This window comes from Pseudorca crassidens, chromosome 11, assembly GCF_039906515.1.
Source record: "Pseudorca crassidens isolate mPseCra1 chromosome 11, mPseCra1.hap1, whole genome shotgun sequence".
NCBI lineage: Eukaryota > Metazoa > Chordata > Mammalia > Artiodactyla > Delphinidae > Pseudorca > Pseudorca crassidens.
Window position 1 is genome coordinate 100,025,822 of NC_090306.1, and position 22,947 is coordinate 100,048,768.

The 22,947-nt window shown below is 44.7% G+C and overlaps 1 protein-coding gene across 5 annotated transcripts in view; it reads right to left on the minus strand.

Moving 5' to 3' along the window:
* PACSIN2 (protein kinase C and casein kinase substrate in neurons 2) overlaps window positions 1-22,947 on the minus strand; it is a 139,560-nt gene that overhangs the window by 44,887 nt on the left and 71,726 nt on the right. The window lies entirely within an intron of this gene.

The following is a 22,947-nucleotide window of genomic DNA, read 5'->3' on the forward strand; positions in this document are numbered from 1 at the left end:
CAATACCACATTGTCTTAATTACCACAATCTTATAAGAATTCTTGGTATCTAGCAGAAGAAGTCCTCCGACTTTATTCTTCAAGAGCAGCTTGGCTATGCTTGGATGTATGCATGTACGTATTTATTTAGCTGCACTGGGTCTTAGTTGCGGCACGGGGGATCTTTTAGTTACAGCATGCGGGATCTTTAGTTGCGGCATGGGGGAATCTTGTAGTTGCAGCATGAGGTCTCTAGTTCCCTGACCAGGGATCGAACCCAGGCCCCCTGCGTTGGGAGCACAGAGTCTTAACCACTGGACCACCAGGGAAGTCCCACGGCCCTCTGCATTTCCATATACGCCTTAAAATCTCCTTGTTCAGTTCCAACCAACCAACGAACCAACTAGCTCTGCTGGGATTTTGATCAGGATCTCGTTGAATCCTCAGACCACTCTGAGTTAATGGACATCTTTACAATACCGAGTCTCCTAATCCGTGGAATGCATTTCATTTATTCAGGCCTTCTTTAATTTCTCTCAATATTGATCTGTACTCTTTTTATAGAGTTCACGCACACCTTTGGTCAGTGTACTACTCAGCATTTAATATGACATTGATATTATAAATAGTATTTAAAAATTTTTTTCACTTTAACTGTTTATTGCTAACATATAAAGCAACTGATTTTCGTATACTTACCATGTATCCACTAACTTCGCACTATTTATTTCCTTTTTTTGTACTTATTATTTCTAATTATAAATTCATTTGGATGACCTATATACACATTCATATCATATTCAAATAATGACAGTTTTATTTCTTCCTTTGCAATTCTTAGGGCTTTTATTTCTTTTCCTTGCTTTTTTGCACCGGAGAGGACTTCCAATAAAATGTGGAGATCCTTTCTGGTCTCAAAGATGAAGTATTCAACATTTCACCATTAAGTATAATGTTTGCTATAGGATTTTTAAAAAAATATCACTTTTCAGGTTAAGGAAGATTCCTTCTACTACAATTCTACTAAGATCTTTTATCACATATGGATGTTTGTGTAAGATTGGCTTTATTTTTCCTTAAATGTTTGGCAGAATTTGTCAGTGAAATAATCTGGGCCTGGAGTTTTCTTTAAGCAGTCCTAATGACAGATTCTAGTTAAAAAGTAGAAGACTATTCACATATTTTCTATTTCTTTGTGATGATTTTGTAAAGTTGTGGTTTTCTAGAGAATCCAATTCATTTTTTCAAATATATTAGCAAAAAGCTGCTTATATTATCCTCTTATGATCATTTTAAAGACTGAAAGACCTGTAGTAATGTTCCCCTTTTCATTCTTTTTTTTTCCCCCCTTTTCATTCTTGACATTAGGTTTTTGTGCCTTTTCTCTTCATCAGTCTCATCAAAGGTTTATTGATTATTCTTTTTTTCAAAGAATCAACCTTTTTTTTTTTTCCCGGCCACGCCGGGTGGCTTGGTGGGATCTTAGTTCCCTGATCAGGGATTGAACCCGGGCCCCTAGCAGTAGGAGGACCAAGTCGTAACCACTGGACTGCCAGGAAATTCCCCAAAGAATCAACTTTTAGCTTTCTTTCAGCTGTCTGTTGAATATTTGTCTTCTTTTTCCTTGATTTTTTTCCCTTTATTATTTCTTTTCTTCTACCATCTTTAGGTTCTAGTTGTTCTTTTCCTAACTTCTGGAAATTAAAGCTTAATTCACTAATTTTCAGCCTTTCTTTTCTAATGTATGCATTTAAAGCTATAAATTTCCTTCTAAGCACAGTGTTTTTTTGTTTGGTTTGGTTTTTTGTGTTTTTTGTCTTTGTTTTTACTATTTATTTTTTAATTTAGGCTACACCAGGTCTTAGTTGTGGCATGCATGCAGGATCTAGTTCCCCGACCAGGGATCGAACCCAGGCCCCCTGCATTGGGAGCACGGAGTCTTACCCACTGAACCACTAGGGAAGTCCCTAAGCACAGTTTTAGAGCTATATTCTACAATCTCATTTATTTTTTCATAAGAGTCCCATGAGGTAGGCATTTTTATTTTCTTTTTTGCAGATGTGAAACTAAAGGTCAAGTAACTTTAAAAATATTTTTTATTGAAGTACAGTTGATTTGTAATGTTGTGCTAATTTCTACTGTACAGCAAAGTAATTCAGTTATGCACATATATACATTCTTTTTTATATTTTTCCATTATGGTTTACCACAGGATATTGAATATAGTTCCCTGTGCTATACAGTAGGACCTTGTTGTTTATCCATTCTAATAACAGTTTGCATGTGCTAATCCCAAACTCCTAATCCATCCCTCCTCCCCGTGGCAACCACAAGCCTGTTCTTTATGTCTGTGAGTCTGTTTCTGTTTCATAGATAGGTTCATTTGTGTCATATTTTATTTTTTTAAATTTATTTTTTACAATATTTTATTTATTTATTATTTATTTATTGGGCTGCATTGGGTCTTAGTTGTGGCACACGGGATCTTTCGTTGTGACGTGCAGGCTCTTCGTTGCAGCCCACGGGCTTCTCTCTAGTCATGGCGCACAGGCTCCAGAGTGCACGGGCTCTGTAGTTTGCGGCACACGGGCTCTCCAGTTGAGGTGCGCAAGCTCAGTAGTTGTGGCACACGGGCTTAGTTGCCCACAGCATGTGGGATCTTAGTTCCCCAATCAGGGATTGGAGGATTGAACCTGTGTCCCCTGCATTGGAAGGAGGATTCTTTACCACTGGACCACCAAGGAAGTCCCCCATTTGTGTCATATTTTAGATTTCACATATAAGTGATATCATATGGTATTTGTCTTTCTCTTCCTGACTTACTTCACTTAGTATGATAATCTCTAGGTCCATCCATGTTGCTGCAAGTGGCATTATTTCATTCTTTTATATGGCTAAGTAATATTCCATTGAATATATATACCACATCTTCTTTATCCATTCATCTGTCAATGGACATGTAGGATGCTTCCATGTCTTGGCTATTGTGAATAGTGCTGCTATGAACTAAGGGGTACATGTATCTTTTGTTTTCTTGTTTTTGTTTTTTAAAAGTATTTATTTATTTTGGCTGCACTGGGTCTTTCTTAGTTGCAGCATGCAGGATCCTTTGTTGTGGCATACGGATCTAGTTCCCCAACCAGGGAACGAACCCGGGCCCCCTGTATTGGGAGCATGGAGTCTTACCCACTGGACCACCAGGGAAGTCTCTGCATGTATCTTTTGAATTATAGTTTTGTCTGGATATATGTCTAGGAGTGGGATTGCTAGATCATATAGTAGTTCTGTTTTTAGTTTGTTTTTTGTGTGTTTTTTTTGCGGTACGTGGGCCTCTCACTGTTGTGGCCTCTCCCGTTGCAGAGCACAGGCTCCGGACACGCAGGCTCAGCGGCCATGGCTCACGGGCCCAGCCACTCCACGGCACGTGGGATCTTCCTGGACCGGGGCACGAACCCGTGTTCCCTGCATCGGCAGGAAGACTCTCAACCACTGCGCCATTCAGGGAAGCCCTGTTTTTAGTTTTTTTGAGGAATCTCCATACAGTTTTCCATAGTGGCTGCACTAACGTACATTCCCATCAACAGTGTAGGAGGGTTCCCTTTTCTCCACACCCTCTCCAGCATTTGTTATTTGTAGACTTTTTAATGATGGCCATTCTGACTGGTACCTCACTGTAGTTTTGATTTGCATTTCTCTAATAATTAGCGACACTGAGCATCTTTCCATGTGCCTGTTGGCCATCTGTATGCCTTCTTTGGAGAAATGTCTATGTAGATCTTCTGTGGATTTTTCTATTGGGTTGTTTTGTTTTTTGTTGTTGAGTTGTATGAGCTGTTTGTATATTTTGGAAATTAAGCCCTTGCTGGATGCATCATTTGCAAATATTTTCTCCCAGTCTGCAGGTTGTCTTTTTGTTTTGTTTATGGTTTCCTTTGCTCTACAAAAGCTTGTAAGTGGGTTCCATCTTTTTTTTTTTTTTGCTTTTGCTTTTATTTCTAATGCCTTGGGAGACTTAGAGGTCAAGTAACTTGCTTAAAATTAATAAATGGTGACAAACTGTGAAATCAAGGTTCAAAACCAGGTTCTGTGCTTCTAAAATTCAAGTTCTTCCTATTATAGTACATTACATATAATTAGTAGTTTATAGGTATTATGAATAAAATGCTATGAAAATATCAAGAAAGCAAAGTCAGGTCTCTTCCTCCACAGGATGTGGGAAAAGCTAGAAAGGGATTTACAGGCAAATAGGCTCTGCTTAGGAACACAGGAGAAGGGCTTCCTATCTGTAAGCAGGGGAAGAGGGGAGGGGCAAGAGGGGTTGACAAGATGGGTTAAGAGAGGCCAAGAAAATCTCATCTGTCCCTGGAAATCCATGATTGGTGATTTTATAAAAGTAACAGAATCAGCTCTCAGCCTTCAGGGCTCACTCAAGAATTGTTCTCCATGATGAACAGTTAGATTCATTCTTTTATGGCCAGGATTTGACTAGCATCACGATCAACCACTATCCCTGGGTCCACATGACCTCTTGAGTCATACCAGCGATAGCCGAGCTCAGAGATGGTCAGGAGGGCACTGGAAGAAAAGAGCACAGAAAGCAACATGTGGCTTAATGACACACTGGTCTTGTGTCAACTTAAAACTGGAAAGAAGGGAAAACCTGTCATCACCAGCTGCTCTTGGGGAGCCTCATTCATGCATTCAATAAAGATCTAAATTTCAAGAACTGAACTAGTGCTGGGAATACAAACAGCTTGTAGGCTAGACCTCAATTTCTTTTAAGTAAAAATGAAAAACTAAACTAGACTAGAATAATGGGAAAATCAGCAGATACTCAAATGTTAAATTTGTCAAACACAAACAGAATACTCTTTGCCCTTTTAGTATTGTAATTACAGTGAAATTGGTAGTAAATGCTTGATGACAATCTAAATAAAATCACAGGATATCTGCTCTACAAATTTATATAAGACAAGAAAAACTGTGATACTCAATGCTATGGAGTCTTAATGTACCAATCAACTTGCGACGTTTTTTCTTTTAATGTATTTGTAACTTATGAAAACAAAAATAACCCATGTTTTCCATAGAAAACTTAGAGAAGAGATTTTGGGAGAGAAAGGAAGAACAGGAAGAAAGATTATCCATAGTTCCATCACTCAAAGACAACACAATGCATGCTCTTCCCTCAAAGCTTATTTCCAGTCATCACTTAATTCCCTCCTTAAAGTGCGAAGTGGGGTGGGAATAGGGGTGGACATGTGTGAATAGGGGGCCTGAAGCTGCAGACAAATAAGTCTAAGGTAAGAGGAGAGGGCACAGGGCACAGCCTACACACAAAGAGAAAAATAAGATTTCTGAACAAAGCCCCCGAATGTCCAGCCACACACTGGTGCTCTGTTCTAGTGTGTGCAGGTTCACTTTAGTATGCCCCCCTCCTGCGGGGGAACCAGCTACAGACCAGGTCGCACCCCAGGAACACGCTCAATCCCACAGTGAAACCAAGGCCACCAAGGAAGGAACTAGAAGAGCTGCCTAATGGCACCACTCAGGTGTTCAGTAACTATCTAATGACTGAAAGACGGCCCCAAAGAAGGCTCCCTGGGCTGAAGTCAGCCATGTCTGTGTCAAGTAAAGCAAGCCTGCTTCAACAGGTGTGGTTCTGTTGCTCCACCTGGAGCCCAGGATAGGCATAAACCAACATCTAAGCAGCTTCCACATACCGGGCATATCTTAGCACCAGCTTTAGACATATTATTTTTGTTCCTCAAAAACCCTGCAAAAGTGGATTACTGTGCCCATTTTACAGGAAGGCAACCAGGTACAAACCATTCAAACCATTCGCCAGGGACCCCACAGCTTGCAAATGCGAGGCCGTGACTCAACTCAGCCTGTCTGACTCCATATTGCCCAACCCTAGCAGGACACCTCAACTCCAGCCTGAGTCATTCCCAGCTCTGGGAAGCCTGCTTGGCTGGGAGGCTGCTCCCTAGAAAGGGGGCTTGATTCTCAGAGCTGTCTTATTAAGGGCCAAAGACCCTGACCTGTCAGGGAATATTACTCAGAATTTTTTTTCCACACACAAACATCTTTAACCATAAAAATGAACCTGGTTTCAGTACACTCTGGGTAAAGAAACATGTAAGTTGGGGAACCTGAGGCTTCTGAGGACAACAAGAGAACCTGCAGACTTTGCTTCAAAGGGAGATAAGGTTGGGCACATTTCCTAGTTCTGCTTCCTTCATTCTTTCAGTGTCTTAAAAGACTTGCTATGGCACAAGCCGGTCGCTAATGCCAAATGGTACTGAATGCTCCTAAGATCCATTTATCAATGCCAACAACATAAATGTATATTTAAAAATTAATTGGGTGCATCTCAACAGGAAGGTGAAGTTCCTCAGAAGACAGCGTGAGGATGGGTGGAAAACAAGTGTTAGCTTCACCTCTGGGAGCGCGGCCCCCATCCCTCCGTACGGCCCTGTCCGCCTCTGGAAGGCAAGGGCAACACTGGTGCGCCTGCCCTCCCGAGTATGAAGAGGCTCAGGGGTGATAACGGGTACGGAAGAGCTTTGGGAAAGTGCAAAGTGACAGACAAGTGAGTTAGTACTGCTCTTCCCAAGGACAGGTACTGAGTCTGGCTCTTCTGTAGTATATTTCAGACTGTCTAGCACCCAGCAGTTGACTGACTATTTCTCCCTAAAGAAACTGAACTACAGTACTCGACGACAATGCTGAATGAGTTCCGCTACCTCAGAACACACACTGCACGTGAGGGAGAGCACTCCTGTCAGACACTCTTCCTGCTCGTGGGTCCTAATTCTATCTTGTGGGCTACACTGCGCACCAAACACGCTGAAACAGGCTTTTACACTCTAACCTGGTGACAGGAAAATATCTGCATCCCAAACAACCGCTCTGAAATGAACTTTTGGGATGAGGTAGTGTATACTTAGTTATTCTTGATCCCTTCCCATCTCAACAGGAGAAACAGACAAGAAAATATGTTCCCCATGTATTTCCTTCAACTCTGTTTCTCTCGCCCAAATCACACTAAAACAGTCAGTTCAAAAGAGGTGCACACATCTCTCCCTCCCTGCCCCTAAGGGCCCACTAGGTTGACAAGAAGGAACCTGTAATAGTGCAGCAACAGAGCAGCAGGGAGGATGTGCCAGAGGAAAGCAGACAGGTCTGGGCTGGGAGGAAACTAAGAAAACCATCCCAGAGGCCAGGGTGGGGATGAGCCTTCCCAGGGCAGGGGTGCCGAACAGAGCACAGAGCTGGGGGAGGGGGACTGAGGAGCAATCATCACAGTAATTTTTAAAACTGCACTTGTGACCATCAAGTCCAGACACCCTTCAGGGAGGCCCACCTGGGGCCTTGCCCAGCCTCTGCAGAAACGCAGACATCCTCCCTCTTAAGGCAGAGGCCAACAGGGAAACCCAGATCAGCTTCCTAATCAACCCTCTTCTTTCATGAACGTGAACTGATAACCAAGGATCTTCAACCATTAAATAAATAATAATGAAATAAAAACCCAAACCATGAAAGAGTAGGACCAGGATAAGCAGGACAACTTTTACTTTGAATTGATCTCTGGGGAAAACACAGGTATTTCAGGGAACAAGAGAGAAATTCTATAAACGCTGGTAAGAATTCTCCAAGAAAGTCAAGGGTTATTGCACCCGTAAAACAGGAACAGGCTGCTATGAAAAAGGAGTGATTAGGAAGTAAGTAAATTTTTTTTAATTTTTAAGAACCTTATTACCAAAATAAACATTTTAATGTTTGGTGTGTATAAGAGAATGACAAGATTAAAGAGGAAGCTAGTGACCAAATGATAAGATCACAGGAACTTCCAGTAACATAAAACAGGAGGAGACTGGTTAAAGGACAGGGAGGAGGCCAGGCTGGAGGTCTCACAGGCGGGGAGGCGCAGGGGAAGCCCTGGACTGCAGGCTCTGCCACGTGTCTCACTTACCACTCGGCTCTAGTGCCCCCCAGTGCTGCACACAATAGGTGCTCAACAAAGATCTGAGTGAGTGAATAGCAGGTGGGGATTTCCAACCTCTCCCTCCTTTTCTGAGGCCTCTGGGAGGAGCGCAGCTCTGCTGTGGCCACTCAGGGGACTGCTGGTCATCAGTGGAGTGGGCAGGCTCCCCTCAGAGACTTTAAAATTCCAGTTGCACAAGGGGTAGGGGCAGTGTGTTTCTGCCCATTGAAGGTGTAAAAGCAACAAATTTGAGACTTGAGAGCAAGAAAATCCTAAGTGTAAAGATGTACAAATCATCCCCCCTCCTCCTTCCCCTCCCAGTCCTGAAAAACACATTCGTGGTCCCTCATGTGTGTCCTGGGAACACAGCAGGCCCTCAAAAGATGCTTGCTGAATACATTCAGGAATCCAGGAATGACCGAGGTGGGGGAAATGGTTCCCAGATCTCTGGATTCCAATAACTTCTGCCACTGATGTAAGTAAACACCATGAGTCAGAGCCATTCCCAAAATGGTGCACAGAGTATCAGAGGTTAACAGAGGCTGCCAAGGGTGCCCTTGGTCCAGGCTGGGAGCTGACATAACATCTTTCCTCCCCTCCGGGCCTGATAACACATATATCAAGTAAAGAAAGGTACAAATTACATAAGTACATTCAGCTCGCCCTTAATGCCCTTAATTCATTCCAAGAAATAAAAACAGAACAGGTCATTAGGCCAAAAGGCTATTACTATAAAGAAAGAACATTCCGAGAGAAGGCACATGTTGCTCATCTCTCTGAAAGTCAGCCTTGGAGAAGCCATCTCTAATCTCTGTAACTCCAAAAGGCAGCACAGAAGGAAGGCGTCCTCACTGCTGCCCACACACAGCGCTGGCTTGGCGTACTGCCCTGCAGACCTCGCTGTGAGCACACAATGGATCTAAGGTTTGTTCCTCCTTCATTACCCAGGGTGGGAAATTCTTCACTCATTAGAAGTGACTACAATTTCTTCTAAGCCACTGTTTGGCCTGGAGTGAGGAGAGGATCAATCCTTAAGTAAGGAGTGGATTTACCCATTCATTCTACAAACAGATGTTTGAGTACTTACTATGTGCCAGGCACTCTTCTAAATCCAGGGTTTGGAGCAGTGTACGAGACAGACACGGTCCCTGCCTGCCTGGGCCTGACGTCCTAATAGGGCAGACTGACACACAGTAAAGTAAAAACAGCCACGAGTGTGGAAAGGGCTAGAACGGAGGTAAATAAGGCGTTATGAGAGAGTGGAGGGAAGAACAGGGGGAAGGACTTGTGAAGGTAGAGTGGTAGGGAGGACCCAAGGTGGAGAGCAAGTGGGGGTGTGAAGGACGGGGAGGGGCCTTTCCAGCAGAGGGAGGCCCCAGGGAACAGAGGTCACTGTTCCAGTCCCAGCAGGGCAGGAGCCCACAGGCTTGCCTGAGGTGCCACTGAGGACTCCAGGGAGGAATGGTCGGCATCACTGGTGAGCTGCCTGGTAACTCAGATCTTATATCTGTGCTAGCAGATAAAAATTCAAGCCTCAAGTGCTTGTAAGATATGCTATTGAAAACCAAGCACATATATATGCATAGTGTTCCATACCTATCTGTACCTGTGCTGCCTCTCAACATGTGATATATTTAACCAAAGAGAAACACCTAGCCTTTGACCCAACTATTTCTTCTAAAACTTTTCCTACAGATAAACTCACCCAAGGATTAAAGGTAGATGTTCACTGTGGCCCTGTTTTCAACAGCAAGAAAAATAAGACACTGAAAACCACCTCACTGTCCATCAAGAGTGACAAGTGCCGATACACCTCTGGAGTGGAACACAGGTAGCCAGAGGAGAGAGAGGGCGGGGAGCTGTGTGCACAGACACGAAAGAACGGCACATCGGTGTTCCCTCATATCAAGTGGCATCAGTGGGTTGTAGCACGGTGATATAATCTGATCCCACTGTATTAAAACACAATTAGGTACCCACCAAAGTGTGCCAACTCACAGCAAGTCCCAGTGGGGTCTCAGACTTGGGGGGGGGTTGGACTTCCACATTTCATCTCGTTCTAACCAGTTTGAAAATTTTGACTATCACCATGTAATACTTTTAGGATACAGCAACTAGTTAATAAAAAATACCCTACTTTGTTTTGTTAATGGCCTGTGCTGGAATGAAGGAGGGGGCCCTCTGTGCCACGTGACTGCACCACAGCCTCGAGAGAGGACTGACCACCCCCTCTTCAGAGGTGTCCAAAGCCCCCGGCCCGGCACCTCTCCACTGCATAACCACAGTCATCTCCCAGTGGTGTCCTGGCTCCCCCACTGCCCTTCACAGGGATGCTTTCAAAACTCAAGTCAGACCATAGACCAGTCATTCAGTAAAAACTTGCTGGATGAATTCAGGAGGAGAAAAGTTGAACTGAAAAGTCTGGGTAGTTTTGATTCATACAGACTGAAGATCCACAGATGGAAAATACCTGGGGCATTTATGCCCAGGTATGAAGATGCTTTAACTTATGAAGATGCTTTAACTCTAGTGGTTAGAACTCTCTTATAAACACTCTGCACATGTTAAACTAAACCACAGTTGGGTTTAGTAACCACCGTGCGGGATGTGTGGCTCAGTCCCGGCTGTCTACCAGCAGCCACACAGGAAGCCCTTCTCCTGCTCAGCCGCGGGGCCTGACCACCATGGGCGCCCACAAGCTCCTGGGTCCTCTCTGCCTCCAGCTCAGGCTATTCCTGTACGTCCACTCAGTCCCTCCAGAGAAAGGACCGGCTTTCCTGCTTCTCTCTGGCCCTCAAGCCACCTCCCACCCGGCCGGTGTCCAGGGAGTAGGGCCTGAGGTAATACACTCCTCTGCACCATTAGCAAAGCAGGAACGCTTTTTTTTAATGGCTCAAATGTCCAGCACACACTATTTTGTTGCCACTGATTTCATCTGGAAAAGTGAACATTCCTCAAAGGAAGAGATAGAGATCAGCAAATAAAGTGACTTATATCTCTGGAACATTGTGTAGTGCATTGACTTCAACAATGGAAAGCAGCTTGTGCACTGCGAGATGCTCAGTTTTAAAGGTTGTCCACTCCAAGGGAAGCACATGCCACAACTGGGCAAGTCCCAGGCCCCAGACGGGGAGGGGAGGGTCCTCCAGAAGCACCTACAAGGGCGGGCAGTGTGGGCCGAACACACTCAAAGGTACTTCCAGAGATGAAAAAAACAGTCAGCATCTCTCACAGACAAAGCTTGGTGCTGCTGTGAAAACCACCTCCTGAAACTAGTAAAGGATTCGCATCCACTTGATGGCACAGAACTACCTGCTGCAAACTGAAGTAAGAGCTGGTGAGAGGAAGGGGAATTTCAAGAACTCTATTAGGACACAGCCATTCTGCCAAAAACGAACATGGCTCAGACCCTGGAATGTCACAGTTCAGAAGAAAAGACAAAAAGAGTGGGGGGAAAAAACACACCTTATTTTGTTTAGCCAACACTACAGGGCCTCTTCCTCCCACAGAAAAAAATCATGTTGGGTTAAGTTAAAGAAAAACAAAATTTTCTAAACAGGGAAGCTATTCAACAATATCAAATGTGGCGCTGCTTTGGTTCAGCACAGCATCAGTTCCAAAGCAGGTGTGTTCCCACTCAGGTGTGACCACCCGGCTTCCATAGCTTTGCTCATTCAACACGCCCTGTACTGCTAAGCCCGTGACAGTTTCAAGTCCAAATATCTATTCTTTTGGTCACCACAAGGCCGTCAAAACCAATGAGGGCTCCTCGTGGCGGGGCTCTGCTCTGCTAGCCTTCATTCTCATTACTCAGCCCTTTCTTCTCCTGTCATCCACTGTCTGTCTGTGCTGCAGTCATGGCCAACAAGCCACCCTGAGCACCTCCACTGCTGTCCACGCCATCTCCCCATCACTCCTAACAGCTATACAGCATCGCGTCTTGGCCCCGCACGACCACGCCAGGCCCTCACAGTCACACCTCGGGGGTTTGGGTCTTTCCCAGTCAGAGCCAAGACTGGGGGAATGTCACAGTACATAAGGTTTCCCACTCTGACTCTGTCCAGTTACTTCACTAGGGGCTCTGGGCTCACAGGTTCTAACGATATTTGGTGAACCTCTCAAATACAGTTTAGAAAGCAAGAGGTCAGGGCTTCCCTGGTGGTGCAGTGGTTGAGAGTCCGCCTGCCGATGCAGGGGACACGGGTTCGTGCCCTGGTCCGGGAAGATCCCACATGCCGCGGAGCGGCTGGGCCCGTGAGCCATGATCGCTGAGCCTGCGTGTCCGGAGCCTGTGCTCCGCAACGGGAGAGGCCACAACAGTGAGAGGCCTGTTGCAAGAGTTCAACCTGACATCCTCAATCTACAGTTAAGGGGGTGATTACACACCCATGAGAAAGGGTAGAAAGACACCCTAAGAGGCACAGAGAAAAAATGACCCCAAAACACACCTTGGCCTTTGGAGTCTTACTTGTTTCACACAATGAATCTGAGGATATTTCTTTCTTTCTTTTCTTTTCTTTCTTTCTTTCCTTTCTCTTTCTTTCTTTCTTCCTTCCTTCCTTTCTTCCTTTCCTTCCTTCTTTCTTTCTTTTTCTTTCGTTCTTTCTTTTCTCTCTTTCTTTCTCTTTCTTTCTTTCTCTTTCTTTCTTTCTTCCTTCCTTCCTTCCTTCCTTCCCTCCCTCCCTCTCCTTCCTTCCTTCCTTCCTTCCTTCCCCTCCCTCCCTCCCTCCCTCCCTCCTTTGGCTGCGTTGGGTCTTCATTGCTGCGCGCAGGCTTTCTTTAATTGCAGCAAGCAGGGGCTACTCTTCATTGCAGTGCACGGGCTTCTCATTGCGGAGGCTTCTCTTGTTGTGGAGCACAGGCCCTAGGCGTGCAGGCTTCAGTAGTTGTGGCTCGCGGGCTCTAGAGCACAGGCTCAGTAGTTGTGGCACACGGGCTCAGCTGCTGCGCGGCATGTGGGATCTTCCTGGACCATGGCTCGAACCCGTGCCCCCTGCATCGGCAGGCGGATTCTTAACCACTGCGCCACCAGGGAAGTTCCTGAGGATATTTTAGGAGATGAAATAGCACCAATAATATTACACGTAAATAAGAAATGGACAGAAAAGGGAAAAGAATAAGCCCGTGTGAAAAGGAGACTTCAGCTGCAGTGGGGACAAATGAGCCTCATCACAGCTTCTAACTTCTCACTTGGTAAATACAGAAATCAGATTGCAGTTTTTTTGTTTGTTTTTAAAAAGCTTCAAGTAAATAAACATTTATGAAACTTATAAATATAAAATTACTTTGATGTATACATTTGCAGAGTGTTCAGGACTCACTCCATTCAACCTTACCTGGACACCTGTTATCCACGCATGGATATCCTGGTGGACCGATGTCCTTTAATCTTAGTGGGATGTTGTGAATGCCTGAACACAATTAATTCCCCCCAAGAGGCAGCGATGGTGGTGGTTAATCAGTCTGGTTTAGGGAATCACTGGGTACACCTTGCTGGGAATGCCAATTTTTAAAGAAAATTACAGACAGATATTCATATACCTCAAATAAACAAATGAACTTGGTAAAGCCGCACTGAACATAATTTAATTTTTGATGATTCTGAAGTCATGTTTTACTCTTACAAAGGGCTCTCAGGGCCGAAATTTGGAAGACTCGCTCCAAATTTGCCACTAAACAGCTGCGGGACCTAGGGCATTTTCTCAGCATCCCACTACCTTCACCTAAAGAATGTGGGATTAAGCAAACTCTTAGATGTCCCTGAGTTTAAAATGTTTTAAAAGAACCTCCGGGCTTCCCTGGTGGCACAGTGGTTAAGAATCCGCCTGCCAATGCAGGGGACACGGGTTCGAGCCCTGATCCGGGAAGATCCCACATGCCGTAGAGCAACTAAGCCTGTGCACAACTACTGAGCCTGTGCTCTAGAGCCTGCGAGCCACAACTACTGAAGCCCATGCACCTAGAGCCCATGCTCCGCAACGAGAGAAGACACTGTAATGAGCAGCCTGCGCACTGCAACAAAGAGTAGCCCCTGCTTGACACAACTAGAGAAAGCCTGCACAGCAACAAAGACCCAACGCAGCCAAAAACAAATAAATTTTTAAAAATAAATTTATATATATATAAAAAGAATAAACAGCATACTGATAAAAACAAAAAAAACACCTCCATGATTTGGGTGATCCAATCTCTCAACCTGGTTTGAGTCAATGGGAAAAGTTAAGAATTACAAAATGAAAGCTTCTGACAGTTCAGGTTCAAAAGTAAATTTATCATCCTAAGTGAAGTAAATCAGACAAATATCATATGATATCACTTACATGTGGAATCTTTAAAAATGATGCAAATGAACTTATTTACAAAACAGAAACAGACTCACAGACTTAGAAAACAAACTTATGGTTACCAAAGGGGAAAGGTAGGGGGAGGGATAAATTAGGAGGTTGGGATTAACATATACACACTACTATATATAAAACAGATAATCAACAAGGACCTACTGTACAGAACAGGGAACTCTACTCAATACTCTAATAACCCATATGGGAAAAGACTGAAAAAGAATAGATATGTGTGTATATGTATAACTGAATCACTTTGCTGTTCACCTGAAACTAACACAACATTATAAATCAACTATACTCCAATATAAAATAAAAATTTAAAAAACAAAAGTAAATCTAACCTTGAAGTAACTGTATTTTATTTCTTACTGATATTCCTAAGCTTAGAGACAGATGCTAAATGTATAGTGTAATGGTTTCTAATGAGATGTTAGATGAGCTTGAACACTCAGATTTGAATGAATATTCAAGTTTCTGGTATATTATATTCTCTGTAACTTAAATGTATTTCCATGTGCTTCACTGACTAAAAGAATGAAAATATTAAGCAAATGAAAGTAATAATCTTAGAAACATCACTACTAAGGCGGCAGCAGACACAGCAAAGGCATAACAGCATCTGGGCAAAAGTAGGTGATGAGGGGTCATTTCAGTTATCAGTTACTGTTGCTAAGAGGGGTACTGGCAACATGAGCTGATATAATAACTTACTGGACTAAAACATCAAGACTGATAGGGAGCAGGATGGGTAGAAGGGAGAAAACAAGTAGGACAAAACAAGGAAACCTGCCAAACCTAGGACAGTAGGAGAAAAGAGCAGGAAAAATAAGGGGCCAAAAGCTGACCATCGTTCAGGCAGTCCTGCCCCTCACAAGGGTCTCACAGGGTCGGCATCCATGTGCCCCACAGCCATCAGACGCGCACCAGTGTGGGTGGAACTCTAACCTGGACAGTCACGTGCACTCCAGTACTGTCTCCCACCTTTTCTTCCCTCATCCAACGTTTACAAGCCCTGAACCAGTTGCAGACACCATGGTAAGAGTGGTGAGGGGTTCACAACTGCCCTCGGAGTTGTATGGGACACAGTTCCTGTCCTCACTAGATGGCAGAAATAACAGTAAGTCAATATTTATTGAGCACTTCCTAGGTGCTAGGCACCATTCATTCTCAGAACAGCCCTACAAGGCAGCTATTATCACCCTCATTTTACAGGTGAAGAAACAAGGCACAAAAGTGTTTAAATAACTTGATCAAGGCCACAGAGCTAGGAAGTAGCAGAGCTGGGATTCAAACCCAGGCCAGGCACCCCAGAGCCTGCCCTGTAGCTGCCAGGCTACACTTCCTCCTGGGTGAGACAGGGGCGATGGAAGACTGAAGGAGAGGGAGAAGGGAGGAACACGAGCATAACTCCGACTAAACTAAAGGTTGGGGGCCTGATGGGATGGCGCTCCAACCAAGGCCCCAGTAAGGGTAGGATGTTAGCATTCACGCATTCATTCATTCAGCATTCACCGAGCACCTGTGGAGGGTCCTGTTCTGGAAGTGTGCCTGCTCAAGCAACTCAGGGTGGCTGGGCGGGGGAGACAGACACATAGCCCACGCCTGCCTCACTCACAGGTGTATTTCAGAGGTGGGCACAGCGCCCAGCATGACGAGGCAATAATGAGAGAATGAATGAACAGTGAATGAATCCCTGCCGCACACTAGCTAGATAACCATGGGCAAATACGTAACCTCTCTGAGCCTCAACCTCTTCCTCATCTAGAAAATAAAACTAATACTTCCTATTACTCCTTGGGGTTCTTGGGCGGATGAAATACCTTAGTTCAGGGTGGACATGGCTGTTCTCCACCACGGTGCTGAGGAAGGCTGGAATAGGAATGTCCAGCGCAGACAGTTTCCCAGCCTGGGGACGCCAAGCTGAATCCTGAGGAGCCAGTGGGAATCAGGCAGGTGTACAGGAGCAGGGGCAGGGTGTCCCAGCCAGAAGAATCCTTGGGGAAAGGGTGGGGTGGGGAAGATGGGGGTAGAGAGGGGGCACAGGCCACCCAGGCTTCAGAGATCTAGACAGCATGGTGGGGTGCCCACCCTGAAACAGGAACAGTGAGGAAGGAAGGAGGAACTGGTATCACACTTCTATACAAAAATCCCCATGTGGTTTAAACTTGATGAGTTTCTCATAACTTGTAATCGTCCAGCTGCTGGCTAGGCTGGGAACTATTTTACATACTACTGTATTAATAATTACATGTTTTAATTGACAGGATCATGCAGAGATCATTTTATCATTATTAACAACCAGAGTACATCTACTTACACAATACCTCTCCTCAAAAAGAACCCAGAAAACTTCACAGAATCCCAGATCACTAGGAATACAGGTGGTATTAATAACTCTAAAATTTCAAAGCTAAAATGAGAACAAAAGTTTAATGTTTTTCCAAGTAACCCCAATGTTAGGTAGAACAGAAAATCTACCCTCACTTTCAATTTCTAGTCCCCTCAGGACAACCTTCAAAAATACTTAAATCCTGTCACTTCCCTGCTCCAAACCCGTCGCACTCAGAGCTAAACCCTAATTCGTCACCTTTGCTACAGGTCCCATCCTGATCTGGCCCTTGCCTGCCACTTTGGCTGATCTCACCCACTGGCTGATCCTGTTCTATCTCAGCCACGATTATCTTCCTGCTGTTTCTCCAACACACTAAGCTCATCTCTGCCTCAGAGCCTTTGTACATGCTGTTCCCTCTCCTTAGAATGCTCTTCCTTGAGGTAAGTGTGTGGCCAGCTCCCTGACACCACAGGAGCCTCTGCCCAAAAATCCTGAAAGGAGCTTCCCTGACCATCCTCTCTCATCCAGCCCTACCTCCCACCACCATCACCTCTATGAGATCTATAAGATCTTTACAATAATATACTGTTGTTAGTAATTTCACTCATGAAGCCATATGGTGACATCTCTTGGATTACATAAGAAAGGGAAAAAAGACTAGTTTTTCAGATTATTAATCACAAATGTTTCTTGAGCTGAAAGCAAAATTTAATTTTTCAGTGATTCTTTAAAAGTCAATTATTCTATAATGGCCAGCTTGTATACAGTCACTCAGTCGGAAGACCTTCCCACGTGGAGCCTCCTGGGCAGCCTCCAGAGCACTCAGAACCACGTTTTATTTTGGTTTTGTTGTTGGAAAAGGGGTCCTCTGTGAATCAGTGGAAGCAGCTGTGTTAGTAACCAAAGGTCCAGTCAGTGATAACATACTTTAAATTCTCAAGTATTAGGAATTGCTCTATCATTAAGTCAGCATTAATATTTATAGTAGAATTTGAAAATGTTTGGCCAGACGAGTCCCCTATAATATGCCTTAGGGGGCTTCCCTGGTGGTGCAGTGGTTGAGAGTCAGCCTGCCAATGCAGGGGACATGGGTTCGTGACCTGATCCGGGAGGGTCCTGCATGCCGCGGAGCGGCTGGGCCCGTGAGCCATGGCCACTGAGCCTGCGCGTCCGGAGCCTGTGCTCCGCAATGGGAGAGGCCACGGCGGTAAGAGGCCCGTGTACCGCAAAAATATATATATATATATATGCCTTAGATACAGGACCAGAACCTAGTCTGATACTAGGAAAACCTGGTTATCCCTGAAAAGTGGAAGAAGTCAAAAACTTTAAGAGACTGGAAACAAACTACCTCTACAATTCCATATTGCTCTGGGACTTTCTCTAAATCCTGAACAGTCCTTTAAGAAATACACATTTCTCAAAGCAGTGAAATTCAGAAAAGTGTCTCCTTGAATAGTCCTGAATGCCAGGAAGAGAGAGCAAGGCAAATTTCACCAGCGACTGCCAGGACCAGCACTGTTTTTCTTTTGACTGCAAATCTTAAAACAAGAAACCTTCCCAAAGTGGAAGCCTCAATCAAGTCCAAAAATAAATGAATGAACAAATAAGAGCAAGAGAACAAACACACACTTGTGCTTAAGGAGAACCAAGTCTGTTGGATGTCTGGACCAAAACATCCAGTGCCATCACTTCCCAAGCAAAGGTGGCAGCAGCCTGTCTATCCTGTACGCTCACTATGGGACCTAAAGGGGAAGTGGCTCCAGAGAGACGCCACTGGTCCCCTGCTCAGATGGCCAATGGGCACCTCCTAATAATCTCTACCCACCCTACTCACTGCACGGTCCTTCACAAAACCAAACCTTCTCTCTCCCCAAAATCCGTAGTGGGAAAAACAGCTAACTTTTTCAATTTGGAGAAAAATGCTATTGCAGCTGGAAAAACATTCTTGGATATCATGAATAAGATATTCTAATTCTAAGGAATTGTAAATTTGATACTAAAGTGTGTGAAAGTATGAACAAGCAGATTTGAGGAAATATTATGAAGCCATGGTAACAGAAACCATGGAAGAAACTCCAGTTGCACAGAACTGTTTAAAAATAAACCGGATACTAAAATACCAGCAAAAAGCTACAATGACTCACACTGTTCTCCTCAAATGCTTATGAGAACAGCCAGTTCTTTGACAGTCTTCCAGGCATTTTCCCCATTGGAGAAATGTGAGACAAAGAAAGTTTCAAGAAGCTTTGAAATTTTTCTCTAATTTTATGAGCAACTTGATATGAATAGGACCTTACAGGTTTTAAAGTTTGATGGGAGTATGGAAATGTACGTTCATGAAGAGAGAACTTTTTTGAGGCTTTTAATAAAAGTCAAACTAATTCAAAAATAACCGAGGCCCCAGAGTGCGCTATACGAAGTGCTCAAATACTAGTAAATGTGGCAAAGAACTGCAGCACAATCTCTACCGTTAATGTACAACCTTTCAAGGCATTTTGTGTGTGGGTGACCACGTTCTCCCTTCCTTCACCTGCATGAACACCCCACCTCCCTGTCTTGGACCCCCATCTCCACTGCACGTCCTTTAACTACACATACACACCTTTTAATGTGCAGCTTCACACAGAGGACCCTCTTGGGCCCACACAGAGAATAAACCCACAGGTCTCCGGCCTGGGGGCCCCACGTGTGCAGCACAGTGCTGCCTGAGACTGACCTTCCTCAACAACTCCTACTCATCTTGCAAGCGCCAGTGTGAGTGTCATCTTCTCTGAGGAGCCTCACAACCATGCCAATGACCCTCTGCCTAGCACTGTCCCAGTATAATTCCTCCATGGAGCTATTATTTGGCTGCTATAACTCTATCTCCACAACCAGACTATTAGCTCCTGGGGGTACCCTGGTGCCTATCACAGTACCTGAAGCTCAGTGACAGTCACTGAAGGAAGAAATGGAGCCAGGGAATGAATGCGTCTCTCAGGAAACCTCAGAGTCCCGGTGTGTCTGTGCCATATTCATCATTAGTCAGGGCCTGGCTCCTCCCTGTTCCCCCTTCCCCAGCCCTACTCACCGTGTCTCTTCTCTTCATCCCCCACGAAAGTAATTATTCTCCTGACCAAAATGCCACTCTTTCACATGCCCAAAGACCTGTTTTGGACATACTACATACTCACCTACAATTCTGTCTGGAGTCAAGAGCACCAGAAAAACTTGTTTGAGAAACAGCTTTGCTGCCAACTGATAAACAGTTTCAATGAAGAAACTGTACTTAGGCATCCCTTAAAATTCACTTTGTTTGTTTAGGGCTAATTTTTTAATCTTTTGCAACATAAATTATTTATCAAGTCCCATCATCACTGCAATTCCAATTTGGTTTGTTACCAAAAGCCCAGAAGAACCGCCCCACACACACTGGCTTTGAGCCATGGAAAATGTTGCCCACAGAGACAAAGGTCAACTTGAGAACGTGCTCACGGCAAGAAAATGGAACACACTGAGCCAATGAAAACACAGGTGACCAGCAGCAGCATCAAACACCACCAGGTCTGGACAGCAGGCTCTCGATGCTCCCCACCACCGCTGAGGAGGAGATTCCCTGTGCATGCCGTGAGGGGCTTCGGGGGGTGTCACTGAGAGCACTGGCTGGGAATAGGACTGGCCCAACCATCCAGGTCTGACTAGTCGTGTGCACCAAGCAAATCACATTACTGCTCTGTGCCTCTGGTTTTCCACTCATAAAACAAAGGGGGATGACCATGTACACCCTGCAGACTTAACAAGGATTAGCTTAGATAATGCAAGGAAGTGCCTGTCTCTTATGTGGCAAACAATAAATGTTGGTTCCCTTCCCTGGCTCTGGTGCAAATTTAGTGAGATGGAACAGAATGACCTTGGTCTCAGCACAAGACTCTTTGGGGCTTCGATTTCCCTGTTCATAAAGTAGGTGATCTTTAAGTTCTGCATAGACTCTAACATGCTAAGGGGAGCCTGGGAATGCAGGCAAAGGACAGATGGGGCTGGCATTGGCTCCAAGTTTTAAGTGAAAATGTGTATTATGCATTTTGTTTCAAAACAAATGAAGAAAGATGATTTTTTTAATAAATCAAAGCAGCAATCAAAAGGAGGTTTATTTTTAAATACATCCATTGGGAATGCATTGGTAATCTATCCACCCTACTGCTTTTATTTTCCGTTCTTTCCACACCCATAGTCACATGATGTGCTAGGGAATCTAACAGGGTATGGAGCAGACAAAAATCTCTCCACCATCATGGAGTTTATGCTCTACCACAGATGACTGACAAAGAAAATAAATCACACAGTAGCAGCTACGCAGAGAAATAAAGCAAGGAAATAAAGCAAGGAAGAAGGATGAGGATGGACGTGGAAAGGAGACTGTACTTTTAAGTAGGGTGGCTAGAGCAGGTTTCACTGAAAAGGAGACATCTGAGACAAAATGCGAAGGAGGAGCCGTGAGGACCTCTAGGGAGAAGGCCCCCAGCAAAAGGAAGATCACATACGATGGCACGGAAGGCCTGTCTGGCATGTCTGAGAAACAGCGAAACAGCTACCTTAGTATCTCCCAGGGAGGGATGATGGTGGCTGAGACCACACAGACAGCAGTAGAAACAATGATACATGAGTTTTGAAAGAATACCAAGGATGAAACAAAATGGCCTCATTCTTTCAACTTCTGTCATACCACAATGTCTACCCCAACTCCCTGAATAGGTTTCCGGGTGCAAGCATTCAACAAACATGTGCCCAGCAGCAATCGTGCCCTGTGTATCCCTGAGCTCAGCTCTCCCTGACCCAGACTTTCTCAAGGCCCACTGTGGATAAGGAGCGGGGATGTGGGCCCCAAGCCCTTTCCGCTGAAGCCACATAGTTCCAAGAAGCAGGAAAAGTCCAGCACCCCTGTGGGTCCCACACTGTTGGAGGGCCAGCTGCACAGACATGAACCAGAGCAGCTTCTCCTCCCCACTGAGCAGTCCTGGACCCCCATCTCCAGAAGGCTCAGTCTTCCACTCAGTAACTTCAGAACGAGACCGGGACGTAAGAAGTCTTGCCTGTTCTGTGCAGCAGACTATTCCCAAGCTCGTTTCCTCACTACCCCTACCCATACACGCACAGAGTAAAATAAAATCATCTTGCTGAATGCTAGATTCAAGCTGACAGTCCTAAAAACCAATGCCATTGAAACTGAGCAGAATGTAAAATGTTTTTGAAGCACACCAGTCACTTCAGGTAAGTTTAGAGAAGATCTTTTGAACTCACTCACTCTGGATCTGCACAAGGACTTTAGTTTCTAAATTGTTTTCTGGACTCACGAAGCAGCAGAAGATATGAATAGTGAATACTCAGCTGTGAATTCCTAAGGCCTGAGAATGAAAATTAAGAGGGTTCTGTAGATCCAGAGAAAGATGTGTCTGTTTATTTTATTTTTACAATTGGCCTGAAGAAGAAAGTAAAGCCCCAGATGCAGAAGAAGCTTAAAAAAGCCTCTACCTTTGGGATATGCAAGGAGGTGTTAAAAGGCTTGACCTTTCCTTTCCGATTATCTTACAGGAAATGAACTCAAATCTTCAAAACTGTTCTATCACACAGCTGGCTTCAGAAGCAGTTAGGGAAGTTCTTTCTTTCAGAAGGGCTCACTGAGTATGTACTGTGTGTCAAGGACCACACCAAGAAGAGGGTGTACAAACATGCATGGCCCCAAACAGGCCACTTGGCAATTTCCCGGTGTCCTTTAGGCTCTGCCGTTTCCTCCTGCCACGCACCATCTGCACAGGCTCACAAAGGTCTGTCTCCTACTTTACTTGTGATTCCACAGGGGAAGGACTCTGTCGTCTTTATCTATGTATAATCCAAAACAGGTGCTCAAGAAATGAGACAGGACCACAAGGTGAAGGGAAGAGAAGGGGAGAGAAGAGGTGCTGAGTTGGATCTTGAAGGTTAGAGAAGGTGACAGATTTTCTGTGCAAGAAATCAGTATTAAAAAATACTAGATTTGGAGTCATGTAGTCACCCTTAAAATGACTATGTTTTGCCCCTCGTGTCTTTTACATCCTAATAGCTGAAAGAAAACAAGTGATGGCCAGCTCCCTGGTCATTTTCTGATGGCTTTTCACGTTCTGGGTAATAACTGTCTCAGGTTACAGAGAATCGGCAGCAAAGGTAGGATGAGACTCCAAGTCACCTGGCCTCAGTCCAGCCTATCAGCTGCTGGTTCACCCACATGATTTACTGAGGATCCAGAGCAAACAGAATTTAGATGTGTCCCCAAAACTCATTTTTCT